This window comes from Crocuta crocuta, unplaced genomic scaffold, assembly GCF_008692635.1.
Source record: "Crocuta crocuta isolate KB4526 unplaced genomic scaffold, BGI_CrCroc_1.0 scaffold78, whole genome shotgun sequence".
Taxonomy (NCBI): domain Eukaryota; kingdom Metazoa; phylum Chordata; class Mammalia; order Carnivora; family Hyaenidae; genus Crocuta; species Crocuta crocuta.
The window spans coordinates 404,494-422,529 of NW_027532617.1; the positions used below are offsets into that span (position 1 = coordinate 404,494).

The window sequence follows — 18,036 nt, forward strand, 5'->3', positions numbered from 1 at the left end:
AGGAACCTCCTAAGGGCTGGGGCTCAGAGCAGGCTCTGTTGCCAGCTCTAAGGACAGTACTGGGTTCAGTTCTCCCTCAACTCCTGTGTGTGTGTGTGTGTGTGTGTGTGTGTGTGTGTGTGTGTGCGCGCGCGTGTGTGTAGAGGAGTAGAGTGGAACAATCTGGCCATTGTGGTCTAGACTTAGGGTTTTTCCATAACATCCTGGTGACACTTCTAGGCCCTTTAGATTCATTTAGAGAAAACTCAGAGCAAAGAGCTGGAAGAGACCCACTCCCTGTCTCTTTCCATGCCAGGGATTATCCTTCACCATCTCTGTGACATCAGGACTGTGCCCTGCTGTCCTCTATGCTCAGATCTCATGGCCAGCTTTGTTGTAAGTTAGTCTCTAAATGTTGAGATTCCCTGTGTGTGCACAATTCATAAATAAAGAAGACACTGGTCTGACAATTATCTGGGTTGTCAGTAACAGATTCCACTGCAACAAAAGTCTCAGGATTCTTTTGAAGGACCTAGAATTTTTTATGTGTATCCAATACTCTCTTAAAATAGGTGGCTCCTCCCTGAGCCCTGAGGCTTGTTTTATAATAATAGTGGTTGTGATAGCCTTGATTTCTACCAGTGGAGAAAGCTCCATGTCCCTTAATCATTAGTGACCAAAGAAGTCTTAGAGGCTTAGAGAGAATTCTCTTGTCTGAGGCGCCAGGGTTTCAGAGTGGTATCTGTTTGAAGGCATTTGGCAAATCAAGATGCTATATAGGACTGATTGGTTGAAAGTCAATCCAGACTTAGATTCCCCCATTTTTAGGAGATGGAAAAACCCCTTCACCTTCACCTACCCTTCTATTGTTCTTCCAGTAATGGGTCAGTAGGGCTGTCCTTAGTACATCCATGGTTACCTGGCTCTATGGAATGCAGAGGAGCAGGGCAGGACACTCAGAAAGGGGTTTACCAACTTTCTAGCATGTTTTCTGGGAAGGTAGCAGGCTGCTCATCTCAAAACTTCTGAAAAATCCCACCTGAGGAGCAAAGCTCTTCAGGAAGCCCTGATATATGGCATTAAAGATGCTGGTTAACTGTAGCAAATGCCTGGGTGTGGGTGGCTTCAGGAAGTGAATTCCTACTAGAAAGGGGGGGCCTGGCTCCAGGCGGGGCATACCTCACCTGAGACCTCCCTGGCACATAGATTCCCAGGAGAAATGTCTCTGACGATCAAAGCACCTAGTGATTCTGTAGAGAAGATCTTTATAGGTTAGTGCTTCAGCTTCCAGGTTTGGGCACGCAGGCACAGGTAGTGTGGATTCTGGAGCATGGCCAAGACTCCCTGCTCTGGTCTCATCATCGATGTCCAGCTCTGCCATCAGAGCTTCCTGATTTGGGCTTAAGACTAACACTGTAAAACTGTAAATATATCTCATGGTGTTGGTCTCACTGGTTGAGGTTGCCTTCAATGAATGAGTTTATTAGATCCTTTCCCATGAATAGGTTCAGATTGGAAGGAAAAGGGGAAGGAGCACAGGCACCTGGTTATCCAGGAAGAGGTCCAGTAAATCAGAAGGAATACAAGTGATCATCTAGTTCAGAAGTTGTCACCCATAGCCCACAGGCCACACTCAGCCTGTGTAGCCAGTCTAGAATAGTGTCTAGCACAAATTCTGCATATTATTTCCTGTAAGTAGGATACAAACTTCCTAGTTAATCATAGATCTAATCATTCCTCACTGTCTTGCATCTGTTTATGTCTTCTGTTCAGGACATTTGGCCTGAAAATGTGTGTGTTTATGACCCTTGAATTCTCGTACAAGTTTCCACTCAATGCAAAGTCCTTTCAGCAACATCATTCAGTCCTTCTTTTCTCAATTTTTTCATATATTTATTCAAATATATGTACTGAGCACCTACTATAGGCAGGCTTATAAATGCATAGAATTTTAGAGCATGAAGAGTCCTTGGAGATGTTCTAGTCTTACCACTTCATTTCACAGATGTCGCAAGCCAGGCCCAGAGAGCTGCATGACTCATGTAATGCCCTAAAGCTGCTCCAAGGCAGAGCTAAGTTTAGTTAGAAGCTGGGTAGGCAGAAGGTAGCTGTCTCTCTTGAGACTGCCAGACACCTCACTGAAACCCAACTACATTTCAACTGTGACGCCTCACCTAATGTGCTTAGTTCAATGATTTTCAAAGTGTAGTCCAGGGGTCTCTGGGATCCCTGAGATCCTTTCAGGGCATCTGTGAGGTCAAGACTATGTTTTTGTCACTCTCATCCTGTCACATATTATGGAACTTCTCCAGAGGTGCATGATGGGTGACATAGCAAGAGATTGAAGGCAGAAGCATATATGAATATCAACCTGTCTCTGAGCAAGTTAGCCTAACTATATAGCTATGCCTCTGTTCTCGCTAAGTATATTTAGGGGAAATATATTTTTATCTAAAAATATGCTATTTAGGGGCACCTGGGTGGCTCAGTCAGTTAAGCCTGCAACTCTTGATTTCAGCTCCAGTCATGATCTCACGGTTCATGAGATCGAGCCCTGCATCAGGCTCTCCACTGACAGCACAGAGACTACTTGGGATTTTCTCTCTCCCTCTCTCTGCCCCTTCCCTACTTGTGTGCATGTGCTCTCTCTCTCTCTCTCAAAATAAACAAAAAATTTTTTTAAAATTATGTTATGTTAACATTTAATAGGCTTTCTATTAACATTATTCTTTATTTAAAATAAATTAATAAATGGTTTTTAAATTTGTGTTTTTAATTTCTAATGTGGTAAATATCATTAGATATAATCCACACAAACTATAGCTTTCGGCAGCCTTTAGTAATTTTTAAGAGTATAAAGTAGTCCCAAAATCAAAAAGTTGAGGACTGCTGGCTTATTCTGATAAATCTAGCAAAGGAAAATTATAATACATGAATTTTTCCAACAGGCATATGGTCACATAAGTCGTTTAATTATTTTTTACAAAGGAAAAAAAGTGAATGGGATCCATTTTTGCTTCTTAGAAACAGTAAATGGTGCCTTGCCATGTGGTAGGCCGACGACTTCTTCAGTTCTGTCAAGGATTGATCTGACTTGAGCTGTTCCATCACCAGGAAATGGGAGGAGTAATCTGGCCCTGTAGTTACTCAAGTATGAAATTAAGGCTGGTGTTACCAGGATTTACACCTCAACCCCCAATCCTGCTCCTCCTGCTTCTGTCTTAGCTACAAGTATTGGCATCACAAGGGGCCTGTGCCGGAAACCTGGATTCCTCTTACACGGTTCTCTCACTTTCTACCACACCCACCACTACTGCCTCCCTGAACAGCTCTGCTCCCTTTCCTCTTCACTGCAGCAGCTACAGTTGAGACAGCTGTGATCTCATGCTTGGAGATGGCTTATGTCTTCACTGGTCTTGGGGCTCTTCTTGCCCCCTCCATGGTGGCTCCACTCTGCCTGTGCAGTCATCTTTCTATTACATGAATCTGATCATGATCCATCTTGTTCAACCTTCTTCAAGGCCCTTGGCAATCTGGACCCTGAGGACCAACCAGCCTCACCACCTCACACACCTCCTGCCAACATTATCCTCCAGTGTGGAGAACTCTTTGTATGTCTGCAAACCCACCATGTGCAGTGGGGCTTGAAGACTTTCCCACATGGGGTTTGGAGTGCCCCCAAACTGGAATACACTTCCTTCCTGGTTGTCTACCTGAGAAACTTCATATCTCAAGTCTCAGCTCAAGAACTCCCTTGCTCTGGAGAAAACTCCAGCTCATGGAAAGGCTCCATACAAAGTAAAAATAGAGTAAGCATTTGTTAAAATAAATGAATGAATCCTTTATTTGAAAAAAAAAATTATTCTATACTGTCTGTTAAATTTCCTGCCTTATTAAGTAAAGCACAATGAACTGAATTGATAACTGCCATCCTACAGGGCTGGTGGTCTTTGCTTTGAACACCAGGCCTCATTGTACATGCTGCAGGGTAGAGACAGTGAGTTGGAATGAATGTTCATTGACCTTAGGACTTGACTCAGAAGTTGGTTTTCTCTTCATGTGTCTTTAATATCAATTGTTTTCTTGTCTTTTGCTTATTTCTCCTTAAAATGGAATCACAGAGGGGAGAGCCAAGATGGCAGAGAAGTAGGGGAACCAGAATTTCCCTTGTCCCTGGAACACAGAAGTATCGAGGTCAGAACACTTGGAATTCCAGGAATCCCGGCTACACAGTAACAGAAACATCTCCACAGGTGTTCAGAGATAGCTTGGTGGGACTTATGGCTTCCTTGACTCTCTGTTTGGTCTCTCTCTCTCTTTTTTTTTTTTTTTGCCACTCTTGTCATTTCTCTCTTTCTATAAGATGTCTTCTTCCACCCTCCCCCTTTTTCATTTTATCCAGGGTTACTTCAATGAACAAACCAAAGCACCCCTGGTGGAAGGTCCAAAATGGAATCACAGGATGAGACCAAGATGATTTATGTTTCTAAAGAGGTGATGGGGATTCAAGAGTACACTTACCATCATGAGCACTGAGTAATGTATAGATTTTTGAATCACTATATTATAAACCTGAAACTAATATAACACTGTTAATTATGCTAGAATTAAAATTAAAAACTTAATTTAAAAAATAAAGAGAAAAATACCTTTAATAAAGATGAGTTGTGGGGTGCCTGGGTGGCTCAGTTGGTTGAGTGCCCGACTCTTGATTTTGGCTCAGGTCATGACCACACCAGTCATGGGTTCCAGGCCCTCATCAAGGCTGACAGCATGGAGCCTGCTTGAGATTCTCTCCCTCCCTCTCTCTCTGCCCCTCCCCTGCTTGCTCTCTCTCTCTCTTTCTCAAAACAAATAAATTAACTTTTTTTTTAAAAAAAAGATGATTTGTAGTTCTAACAAATTGGTTTCTGGTTGTTTCTGTCATTTTAAGGTTAATAATATAATCCTTATGAAGCTTTTATCTATTATAAATCATGCATGGATATTATTCTTATCACTTTCTCATTTAAAACAGTACTTTGTAACATTAATTCTCGCAGCATCTTTCTTATGGTGTCAACATGAAGTGGGATAGCTTGTCACAGAGCCGTTGGCCTGATTAAAACAAACCGTGATCTCTATTATTAATAAAGTTTTGTAGAAAGAACATAATCTGTTGAAATAACCCTTGTCAAACACGTAAAAGAGGGTTTGTCACATGGTAGTAAGCAATAAATGCTAGTTCTTCGCTCTTCCACCATTAAAGTCAAATTCGACAAAATGAAGTCCAAAGTTTTCAGCGTGGCATATGAAGCCCTACTGATCTGACGCGTGCCCACATCTGATACCTGCCCCTCTCCCCATGAAGTCTCATGTTCCAGCAGTATGCCTTGTCAACGGTCCATGGATGTATCATGCCACACCGCCTCTCCTCCCTGCCTTTATTCACTCAGTTTCTCTGCTGGCAACGCCCTTGCCCCATCTGTCGTCCTGCTCTGCTGGACTCAGAGCAGGTATCACCTTCTCTGGAAACACTTCTGGTCTTCCCCAGCTTGAGTTAGCTCTTCCACCTTGAAGCTCCAGCAAAACCTTAGGCTGACCTCTCTCAGAGCTATACGACCTTGAGTGCAGGACGCGACCTCTTTTATCTTGGCTTCTTCCTCTGTAAAAGAAGAAGAATAATGGTGTCCACCTCACAGGGTTATAAGGATGATTACTTGAGATTTACGTAAAGTGCTTAGAATAGTACGTGGGATGTATTAATTACCCCCTAAATGCTAGTTGTTATATTTATTTTGGTATTGCTTACTATAATGAAAATATCTGCACACTTATCTACGTATCTATGCCTTTTTCCTCTGTCTCTGAGAGTCTAGCATACCTCCTAGCAAGTGCTCTGCAAACTTAACTAACTCTTGATATCTGTCAATGTACATACATAGCTTTATACCATAGCCGTCAGCAGAGAACAATGGTCCGTGTTCTGATCTTTCACTTTACATCATCTAGGCTTTTGCCATTTTTAACAGCTATAGACCTGCCCATTCATTACCCTTTATGTTTTTATAATTGATTTTGTTAAAAGCATCTTTGGCATTAAACAATAAGTGCTTCCTTGTGGCAGCAAGCAATTATCTGGTCAAAACTTATAAACACCTTTACAGCCTTTTAGGGGCATCACCACACTGATCTCCAAAGAGACCAGGCTAATATACAATTTCTCATGAAACTATTTCTTCCCAACCTTGTCATCATTCGATTTTATCACTAGTTTTGTTAGTTTAATGGGGATATAATAGTATCTCTGAGTTGTTTTCATTTGTCTGTTTTTAATCACTAGCATGGATGGACAGTTTATCAGATGATAAGATACTCCATCTTTTCCATCAGCCAAAAACATCCACTAATTTTTTTACTACATTCAAAGTAGAATCCGGATGGGAACAATATACATTCCTGTAAAAGTTTTACACTTCTCCAGATCTAAAATTTCCCCAACCGATGTCTTTTCTTCTCAATAGGTACTTACAACATCTTCTGCTATCACAGAATTCTGTACCTGAATGGTGCTCCTATAGTCAGGCAACATGTGATACTGACATTCAAACAGTCCCACGGAGGTCTTCCATAGTAGCCAGTTACATGATTTTTTTTACTTCAAGCTCCTTTCTTTGACAGGTTGTTTTCAAATGGTTTATTCTTTGACTTATGGAGGGTCTATTCTATGGTATAACTCTGAATTTATTCTTTTCCCTACTAAGATCCAGTTTCTACAAAGCAGATTGAATAAGATCCTTTCCCCTGCTGTCATACTGTTTCTAGCATGTTATAAAGTTCTATACAATTTTGAATTTCTGAAATTTCTATTCTATTGCACTGATGAATCTTTTACATTGCAAGTTATATGGTTTCAATCACTGTTACTTTTTTTATTAAGTTTTTAATTTTAATCCTAGTATAGTTAACACACAGGGTTATATTAGTTGCAGGTGCATAATATACTGATTCAACAATCCAGACATTGCTAAGTGCTCATCATGGTAAGTGCACTCCTTAAGCCCCTTCACCGATTTGCCCACCCATCCCCACCTCCCCTCTGGTAACCACCAGTTTGTTCTCCACAGTTAAAAGTTTGTTTCTTGGTTTCTCTCTCTCTTTCATTTCCCCTTTGCTCATTTGTTGTTTCTTAAACTCCACATATGAGTCAGTCTCTGACTGACTTATTTCACTTAGCATCATACTCTTTACCTCCAACCATGTCACTGCAAATGGCAAGATCTCAGTCTTTTTATGGCTGAATAATATTCCACTGTGTATATACCACATCCTCTTTATCCATTCTTTAATTGATGAACACTTGAGCTGCTTCCATATCTTGGCTGTTGTAAATAATATTGCAATAAATATAAGGGTGTATGTTTCCCTTTGAATTAGCGGCTTTTTTTAAAAAAAATTTTATTCTTTGGGTAAATACCCAGTACTGTGATTACTGGATCATATGATAGTTCTCATTTTTAATTTTTTGAGGAACTGTTTTCCACAGCAGCTGCACCAGTCTACATTCCCACCAACAGTGTATGAGGGTCCCTATTTCTCCACATCTTCTCCAACACCTGTGGTTTCTTATGTTGTTGATTTTAGTAGTTCTGACAGGTGTGAGGTGATATCTCATTGTGGTTTTGAGTATGATGTTAGCTGTGGTTTTTACATGTAAGGCCTTTATTATGTTGAGGTATGTTCCCTCTAAACCTACTCTGTCAGAGGGTTTTTATCATGAATAGATGTTGTACTTTGTCAAATGCTTTTTCTGCATCTATTGAAGTGATCATATGGTTTTTATCCCTCCTTTTACTGATGTCATATGTGATATTCATTGACTTGAAATATTGAATGATCCTTGTGTCCCGGGGATAAATCCTACTTGACTATGGTGAATGATTTTTTTTTATATCATTGAATTTGCTTTGCTAATATTTTGTTGAGGGTTTTGCTTCTGTTCATCAGAGATATTGACCTGTAGTTCTCCTTTTTTGTAGTGTCTTTATCTGGTTTTTGTGTCAAGGGAATGCTGGCTTCATAGAAAGAATTAGGAAGTTCCCTTCATTTTCTATTTTGTGGAATAGTTTGAGAAGAATGGGTATTAACTCTTCTTTAAATGTTTGGTAGAATTCACTTGTTAAGCCATTTGGTCCTGGACTTTCATTTGCTGGAAGTTTTTTGACTACTGATTCAATTTCACTGCTGATAATTGGTCTATTCACATTTTCTATTTCTTCCAGATTCAGTTTTAAAGGTTATATGTTTCTAGGAATTTATCCATTTTTTCTAGGTTCTTCAATTTGTTGGTGTATAATTTTTCATAATAAGCTCTTATAATTTTTTATATTTCTGTGGTGTTGGTTGTCATTTCTCTTCTTTCTTTCTAAAAAATTTTCATGTTTTTTTTTTTATTTTTGAGAGAGAGAGACAGAGTACGAGTAGAGGAGGGGTAGAGAAAGAGGGAGACGCAGAATTCAAAGCAGGCTCCAGGCTCTGAGCTGTCAGCACAGAGTCCAATGTAGAGCTCAAACTCATGAATTGTGAGATCATGATCTGAGTCAGTCAGACACTTAACTGACTGAGCCACCTGGGTGCTCCTAATTTCTCCCTTTTCATTTCTGATTTTATTTATTTGAGCCCTCCCCCCCTTTTTTTTAAGTCTGACTAAAGGTTTAATTACTTAGTTGATCTTTTCAAAGAACGAAATCTTGGTTTCATTGATGTGTTCTTTTGTTGTTTTAGTTTTTTTTTTTAATGTTTATTTTTGAGAGAGAGATAGAGCTCGAGTGGGGAGGGGCAGAGAGAGAGGGAGACACAGAATCCAAAGCAGGCTCCAGGCTCTGAGCTGTCAGCACATAGCCAGATGTGGGGCTGGGACTCACAAACCATGAGATCATGACCTGAGACAAAGTTGGACACTTAACCGACTGAGACACCAAGGTGCCCCTTTTTGTTTTAGTTTATATTGTGTTTGTTTCCAATCACTATTACTTCATAACATGCTGTATGTAGCATGATAATAGGAACCTTACTACCAATCTAAAAAGGCTTTGATGTTTTTGCCCTTATTTCTTCCTTCAGGGATGGAGAAGTAAGAACGATGAGAGCCAGAATGGTCAAGGAACCTTAACTTTCTTTCCATCTGCAGAATGTGGATGGCTATAATGGTATTGAGCAAACCTCAGAAACCGGCTGCCCCACTTGACCTACAGTCTTACTTTGTTTGGAGGACAAGGTAATGCATTTCACGGTGTTACAGAGTTTCCATTTGGGATGATGAAAAGGTTCTAGAAATGGACAGTGGTGATGTTTGTACAACGTGGGTATACCTAATGCCACTTAATTGTACACTTAAAAATGTTAAAAGAGTAAGTTTTATGTTATGTATATTTTATCACAACAAAACATTTAAGGGATTATAAACAAAAGGAATAAACTCATGGGTGTGGGGGGGGAGGGAGGAGATGGGCATGGAGGAGGGCACTTGTGGGGATGAGCACCGGGTGTTATATGGAAATCAACTTGACAATAAACTTTTTGAAAAAATAATAATAAATAAATTTAAAAAATAAAATAAAATAAATAAACAAANAACAAAGAAATAAGGAATAACATGAAAAATATTTTTGACTGAAAAAAGCATAATGTAAAATTATATCCATACTATCATTAAAATAATCTAAAATTTATAGAAGTGAAATAGGATTAGAAAGGATTATGGAAAATTAAAAGTATGTTTTGGGACCATGGGATTATGTATGAATATCTTCTTTCTCTTATTTACAATTTTAATAATGTTGGCACAATGTTTTGATGTCATTTATCATAATTAGATAATGATTGCATACCCTCTTCCTCCCCTCCCCTAAATGCTGTATTTGAATAAAGGAATGTATATAGATAAGATTAAGAGTACACAGAAACACCTCCTTCTGCCATGAGGGCTCAAGGGACAAATTAGCCTAGAAATGCTTGAAGAGGAAGAGAAAAAAGTTTTCACTTGGATGTAGCCCTGGTCTATTCTCACCATTGAGTTCTGCCTAATGGAATGGCTGTCTACACTCTCCTTACTTGTTACTTGACAGACTGGATTAAAAATACATCTTTTCAAAATACTTCCTGTATCAGCAGCAGAAGCAATTAATATAAATGCCTCCAGAGGTCACGGTATTTAAGACCTTAGATCTTTCCTTGGGTTACTTGTGCAGAGTAGGGTGTGAAGTAGTCAAGGTGTTCAAGCAAGGAAAGGAACCTTATTTGACCATTTTGTACTTATCACGTGCCAGAATCTAGATGAGGCATTTAGGTGAGTATATTAGCTTCCTCTCAGAACAAGGTGGTGAGATAGGTATCTTTACCTCCATTTGAAAGGTGAGAGACTTGAAGTTCAAAGGATTAAGGAACTTGCAAGTCTAGCAATATGAAGAAACTGGTAAGCTACCTGAAAACCCTCCACTCACATACCTGGAAATGTTGAATACATTTATGACCAAAAATATAACATTTTAAATGTACAGATGAATTCACAAGAAAAAGGCAGAAATATATAGATGTCAGTAACAAGAGAAAGGTCTAAAGTAGAGTAGTGAGAAGACTAAGTAGTGAGAACAAAGCCTGTGGCTTCCTGAGGAAGATGCTAGAAATCAGTAACATAGGCACTTAGATTTTACCACCTTGTGAGCACTGAAAATGAGTTACTCATCCTGCAAAGAATAGAAGTTAGCACTGAGGCCTATACATACAACCAGAATCATCTAAAAGCAGAATGCTCAGTAAAAAGGTGGACTAGGAAAAAAAAATCCATCCACCAGCACTGAACAATAGCAAAGAATATCCTTGGTTTTACCTGAAATCTAAATGAGGGAAAAAAAATATAATAGTTTCAGTCAAGAATATGAAAACTTGGAGGATTTTTATTTCATGAAGATTTGTATTGGATTTTCTCTTGGTTATTTCTTTTTGGTTATTCTCATGGTCCCAGAACCCCCAGGCCAAGGAATTCTAATAATTGATCCCAAGGCAGTGATAACTCACTTAATTCTGAGAAAATTAAGTGGAAAACTCTGGAGGGAGGCCAATCCAAGCCACAAGAATTTCTCTTAGGAAACACAAGCAAGTCTCATCAGTGATGAGCTCACAATCAAAAATTTAAAAACACATAAGGAGAACATCTCCACGTGCACAAATCAGCAGACAGTAAATATCAGGATTTGAGCCCTAAAAACTTGAGATAATGGAATTGAAATCTAAGAGATGGGACATAATTACATTTAAATTAATTAATGAAGAAATAAACTCTAAGGAAAAGGTGTCGCTATGAAAAACAATGGGTACATTTTTTAAAATAGAATTTCTAAAAATTAAAAAAAAGTCATTGAAACTTTAAACAATGGATGACGCAAATAGTTTCTTAGACATCTGAAGAGAAAACCAGTCAATTGGATGATAGATATTAATCCCCTGGGAGAGACCTTTTCTTGGACAAAGAAAGGTGGTCCTCTTAACTGCCACTGAGGTTCCAGGCAGACAGTGTGGCCTGGCAAGCACCACCAAGCCTGTATGTAAACTCATGAACAATTCCATGTATGTTGACGATGACAAGAATCAACTTGGCCCCAGTTTGAGGCTCTTTGATTACTGGAGAAGCTTTTCGTATTGCCCTAGGAGTTAGTGCACTAGTTGGGTTCACTGATCTGTTGGGTGGATTTATTGCTTAAAATTGGGACAATTGTTAATCAGCTTTGGGAAATGTTCTTGGTCCACTTGCTAATAAAATCCCAATAAGTACCCTTTATATTAGCTTGATTTAGGCAAATCTTATGCCAGTTTCACTTACTTATATGATAATGTCAAAGATGTAATATTGGTAGCTACCATGTTTATGTCAGATATTGAATTCTTCCAACATGGAGAACACTTGCTAAGTATTTCAATCCTTGCTGCATCACTGCATTTCATTGCTAAATGAAAACGAACATTTGTCAGAAAAGTAAACATCGCAGTCCAGTTAACCTTGGCAGTTTCTTTGGCACCTCTGGTGTTCAGTTATGCTGACAGTATTCATCTTCAGATGTGATGCTTTATATTTTGCAGCACAGCTGCTTCAGCTTACAGTTACTATCATTATGCTCAGAATGCTGATCAGGTGAAAAAATGTAGATGAAATTCATCCATCATCATTAGGAAGGAAGCAATATGCATCACTGGCACCAAAGCCACTTGGAAATCTATAGGAATTTCCCATTTGAGTGTTCAGCCTGAAAACGTACTTGTCAGAAAAAACCATGTCATCAAAATTGAAGCACTGTACATTGAAAATGAGCTTTATCATGAGAATATGCAGAATTTCCAATTTATTTTTAAATACAAATAGAACTTAGTATAGCATTTTTCTTTATTTTAGGGTTCTTGATTAATTTACAAAATAACAATTATTCCAGTTGTTGTCAATCATTTTTAAATACATAAAAAAAAGTCTAGAACATGGAAACTGAAATCATCACCTCTTTTAAGATAGAATTTAGAGGGGCACCTGGGTGGTTCAGTCAGTTGAGCATATGACTCTTGATTTCTGCTTAAGTCATGATCCCAGAATCATGGGACTGAGCCCTGTGTCAGGTTCCACACTGAGAGTGGAGCCTGCTTAAGATTCTCTCTCCCTCTCCCTTGTGATCTACTTCTCTCTAAAATAAAAATTAAATTAAATTAAATTTAGATTAGCCACAAGGCACTAGGGAATTTTGTGTGTTTAAATATATATCTTATGCAACCTGGCTGAAGACTTTTAGATTTGTGGACATCGATAGTTCAATTATCTAATGACAGAATAAAGGAAGTTTAACTATGGATAAAGAAAAGTTGTAAGGAGATTTAAAATGCAGGAAATTTTGCATGTATAGGAGGATTAGGAGGAACTTAATGGAGGACCGCGGGGGAGAAGAAGGGGGGAAATAGGGAGAGAGGCAAACCATGAGACTCTTGAATGCTGAGAACAAACTGAGGACTGATGGGTGTGGGGGGGGAGGGGGGAGATGGGCATGGAGGAGGGCACTTGTGGGGATGAGCACTGGCTGTTATATGGAAACCAACTTGACAATAAACTATTTGTAAAAAAATAAAATGCAGGAAATTTTGAAAATAATCAGATCAAACATAAAATAGAAGCAGTTGAAGTCTTCCAATCTTAGGGTGCCTAACAGTGTATGCACTGGGATAACAAATAGCACAGGTAGTTGGGATTTGAGAGTATGTCCATTACCCTTTGTTGTTTAGGAGACAGTGATTTACATCATGCCTTTACACTGTGTCTCTTGCATAGTGAGTTTGCATTACACTGGAACTTGTACTCATGTGATATAAAAATAACATGAAGCTGTATATTTTTAAAAGGTTTTTAAACTGTGGAGAGTCTTGTTTGTCAATATTTTAAAGGAATAAGAATTGGAAGTAAAAATTATTTATAATGCCTCACAAAATGATAATGATGTGAACAATATCAAAGAGTGGTTGGGATAGAATGAAAGGGTCTAATATATAACTAGTAGATGTTCTAGAAGGAAAGAAATAAAAATATTTCAATTATAATAGCTGAAGTTTTCCAGAATTAATGAAAGACATAAATCCAGAAAAAGAGCATTACATTTCCAAACAGAATTTTAAAAATCCATTTCTTGGCCAATTGTATTGAAACTAATAGAGTAGGCAGTTAGTTAGACACGAGCTGGAGGCAAGGGTGGGGATAAAGTGGTTATACACTGGAACCCCCAGGCACAACATCCTGGCCTTGTGGCTCTCAGCATCTTGGCCTTGTGGTTTCCAGCATCCCTGGACTGACAGATCAAGAACCACAGGTGCAAATCAAGCACCCTCCTCTTATAGCTCTGCCCCAGGGTAACCCCTAGGCTCCTTATAATACGTTTGCATTATAGTTCCCTCTCTGGATGGAGGAAGGCTGCCATAATGTTCTGGTACAAATCTTGTAGAGTCAAAAACTCCCCCTCTAACCAGTGGGAGGACCCCCCCCAAAATGATTGGAGGCAGCCTCCACTAGCCTCCACCACCCTATCCAGGACCCCTGTAGCCACCTCTTGGCCTGCCCACTCTCTCATCCTGAGAGTGTACTGTCATAAAGAAACTGCTTTGTGCTTGCTGCTTTCTTCTGGATGTCTTTATTCTCCCATAGGGGATCCAAGAACCAAGACCTCTATTCATACAACACAGCATCTCCTATTGGTAACAAAATCATAAAACATCAAAGACAGAAAGGAGATTCTAAAAGTAGCCTGGGGGAACAGACAGATCACCAAGAATGGTAATTAGACTAACAACATACTTCCTAACAGCATCAACAGAGGCTAGAAAAACGTTGTCTCCAAAATACTGAGAGAAAATACCTGTTAACCTAGAATATTAGCCCCAGCTAAACTATCACATAAGGCTAAAGACATTTTCAAACAAGGGGCACTTACCTGGGTGGCTCAGTTGGTTAAGTGTCCAACTCTTCATTTCTGCTCAGGTCATGATGTCATGCGCCATGAGATCAAGTCCTACATCAGGCTGTGTGCTGACAGTTTGGAGCCTGTTTGGGATTCTCTCTCTCTCTCTCTCTCTTTTTCTCTCTCCCTCCCCCTCTGTCCTTCACCCATGGTCTCTCTTTCTCTCTCTCAAAATAAATAAATAAACATTAAAAAAAGACATTTTCAGACAAATAAGTACTAACATATATACTTCAGCAATTAAAAAAAACCTGAATCCTTCTAACAAATAAGAACTACTAACTATATACTTCAGCAATAAAAATAAAACTGAATCCAGACAGAAGGAATGAGATGTAAGAAGCAAAATTAAGAGGAAAAAGGATCAATTTGAACATGCATTATTTGAATTAAATAACAAAAACAACAATAATAATTAAAGTAATTTGGAGGTATTTTTTAATATAGCACTAAAATACTAGCAAACAACAAAACAAAATGGGAGGGAGGAATCAGTTAAAGCCACTTAGTGTCCTTGTATTATTCAAGACAAAAGAAGAGATATTGAACAACTATAGAATTTATGTTTAGTATTTATATTAAAAATTTAAGGGTAATTGATAAAATAATAGACACAGAAGGAGCAATAGAAGAGGGAAAGAAAACAAAGAAAACTTTACCTAATAGGAGGCAAGAAAGGGACAGAAAAGAAACTCAAAATAAACAGAAATTAGAAAGAGCAAAACAAGATAGTAGAAATCTACATATATCAATAATAGAGATAAACACAAGAAGGCTAAATTTTCCTGAGTTATAAGGAAATCTCAGAATATTTTAAAATTTAATTAAGTATTATTTAATATTATACAACAGTTAAAATTAATGAACCAAATGTGTCAACAAAGATAAAGCCCCCAAAATAATGTTGAGTGGGGAAAAAAAGAGGTAAAATAATATTGCAATATTATAACATTTTTGTGTATTTTTAAACACCTCAAAGTATAATATATATTGTTTTCTATATTTACAGATATATACACAAAAATTTTTACAGTAAATTTATAAAAACAAGCATGGGAATAATACACAGAAACTTTGAGGTAGTGGTTAGGGAAGTGGTAATGTTAGGGAAAAGAAATGAATGAGGTGGTAGGTCTTTTGCTATTTCTTTAATGTTTTGATTCTTTACAAAAAAAATTTAAACCAAACATGGTGGACCACTAATATCTATTTTATCTTCATGAGGGGGTGGTAATCCCTATCATTTCTCTACTTTTCTCAATTTTTGAAATGTTTCCCAATTTAAAATAAAAGCGTTTCAATGAAATCTTGTTAGTCTCCATTCCTAGGTATATATCCAAAGGAATTGAAAATGGACTCAAACCAATACTTGTACACCAATGTTCATTGGCAGCTTTATTCACAATAGCCAAGAGGTATAAACAACCCAAGTGTCCACCAAAAGATAAATAAACAAAATGTAATGCATAGAGACAATGAAATATTTGAAAGAAATGAAGTCTTGATACATACTCTAACATGGATACACCTTGAAACTATTATGTGAAGGGAAATAAGCCAGATACAAAAATGACAAATACTGTATGATCCATTTATATGAAATATCTAGAATAGGAAATTCATAGAAACAAAAATTGATTAAAGGTTATCAAAATTTGTGGGAGGGAGAATGGGAAAGTACTGTTTAATAGTTATAAATTTCTGTTTGGGATAATGAAAATGTTTTGGAAATAGTGGTTATGGTTGCAGACATTGTAAATATAATTAATGCTTCTGAACTATACACTTAAAAATGGTTAAAATGCAGGCACCTGGGTGGCTCAGTCAGTTAAGCATGGGACTCTTGATTTCAGCTCAGGCTAGTGAGATCAAGTGCGGGGGGTCAAGCTCCTGGCTCCACACAGGGCATGGAGCCTGCTTAGGATTCTCTCTCTCCCTCTTCCTCTTCCTCTGCCCCTCCACCACTCACGCTCTCACTCTTTCTCAAGAAAATGTGTTTTTTAATGGTTAAAATAGCAAATTTTGTTCTGTCTATTTACTACAATTTTTAAAAAATAATAATGTAATATGTCAAAAGCCATTAGTTTTGGTTTTGTTATTATTTAAGACCTGTATTAACAGGTGCTTGCCATTTGCTGACTTTTTTTTGAAAAAAAAAAATCAAGTTGTTAAGCTTTTATTACAAAATTTAAAAAGCAAGGTTCTTAAAGTCTCAACCTGACTAGATATGAAACAATATTAAACCTTTAAAGGTGTATTGAGAAAAAAATAGGATTTAAAAACAAAACAAAACAGGGGTGCCTGGGTGGATCAGCTGGTAAAGCATTTGACTTTGGCTCAGGTTCAGGGCATCATCACAGTCTGTGACTTCCAGCCTTGTGTCCAGCTCTGTGCTGACAGCTCAGAGCCCGGAGCCTGCTTAGGATTCTGCGTCTCCCTCTCTCTGCCCTTCCCCCTGCTCACACTATGTCTCTGTCTCTCTAAAAAATAAACATTAAATTTTTAAATAAATAAAAATAAAAACAAGACGAAACAAACAGCCCCCCCACACACACATTTTCATTACCAAAAAGAGACATCTTGAGGTTAAAAAAAAAAAGCCCATGTTCATAAATAATGTAGACAGTTCTAGTTACCTGGTCAACAGGTAAAAAGCAAGCATTTAAGGTCTTCCACTCCAATCTTTTCGTTCCTTTCTTATTGCTGGAATTTCATATTCATTTCTTCTTGCTGGGTGATTAAACTTGACGGTAGAGAGGGTAAGCTTGCATTTACTCAGCCCTGTCCTCTGGAGAGGCCAAATTCTCAGCTGGTGGATGGGTGGCTTTGGTCTCTTTGCCATCTGTGGGTTCGGGTGTCCCGGGTGTCTGTGTTGGTATTTGAAGGCGCAGCACTATCAACGTTGAGTGTCTGTCGACCTTGGGTCTTACCTCCTTGATTTTCCATAACCTTCTTCATTGCCCTCCTATCCAGGCCGACTCTGGAGCGGAGGACCCCTACGGAAACGCGGTCTGTAACCTCGTCCATACTCTGCCTCACGCGCCTACTTTGTCTCCTGCACCCTGCAGGTCAGCATCCCGCGTCCTAGCCGACGGTTCCCTGCACATTTGCCGCATGGCCCTGGGGCTCCACGTAGACCTGTCGCGTTTACTTCCTCTGCACCCTCCTTCCACAGCTCGACAGTCTCTGCAGTTGCTGCACCGCGAAGGTCCTTCGTGGAGGCATTCTTCTTTATGGCTGTCTGGTGTACAAATCCATCTTCCCTGGTGTCTGTCATTCCTGTTGCTGAAAACTTGTCTGTTTCTTACATCAAACCATTACTGTTTCCAAAACCTTCCTTGCAATGACCTTCTTGTCCCCGCCGGCAGATGCCTCTGTGTGAGCCTCCTGGGCCGCTGCTCCCCGGGCCACCGTGGACCGTGCGGGGCTTGGTGTGCACAGGCACGTGGCTGTGAGCTGCCCCGTCTCCGCGTCGCTGCGCGGTGGCGGTCGTGGTGGCCACGCCGGCCTCGCACGGTGGCTCACCGCGGGTATGAGTGTA

At 39.0% G+C, this 18,036-nt stretch overlaps 1 long non-coding RNA gene and 1 pseudogene across 2 annotated transcripts; both read left to right on the forward strand.

Moving 5' to 3' along the window:
• The first annotated feature begins 4,209 nt into the window (after positions 1-4,209).
• Positions 4,210-17,827, forward strand: LOC144245193 (uncharacterized). 2 transcript variants are annotated; one of them, XR_013339193.1, is made up of 4 exons: positions 4,210-4,232; positions 4,382-4,515; positions 9,082-9,235; positions 17,469-17,827. It is a non-coding gene; the product is annotated as an uncharacterized LOC144245193 (long non-coding RNA). The 2 variants fall into 2 exon arrangements; XR_013339192.1 differs by having other exon boundaries at positions 17,564-17,827.
• On the forward strand, positions 11,525-12,163 carry LOC144245194 (cardiolipin synthase (CMP-forming) pseudogene; annotated as a pseudogene).
• Positions 17,828-18,036: the final 209 nt, after the last annotated feature.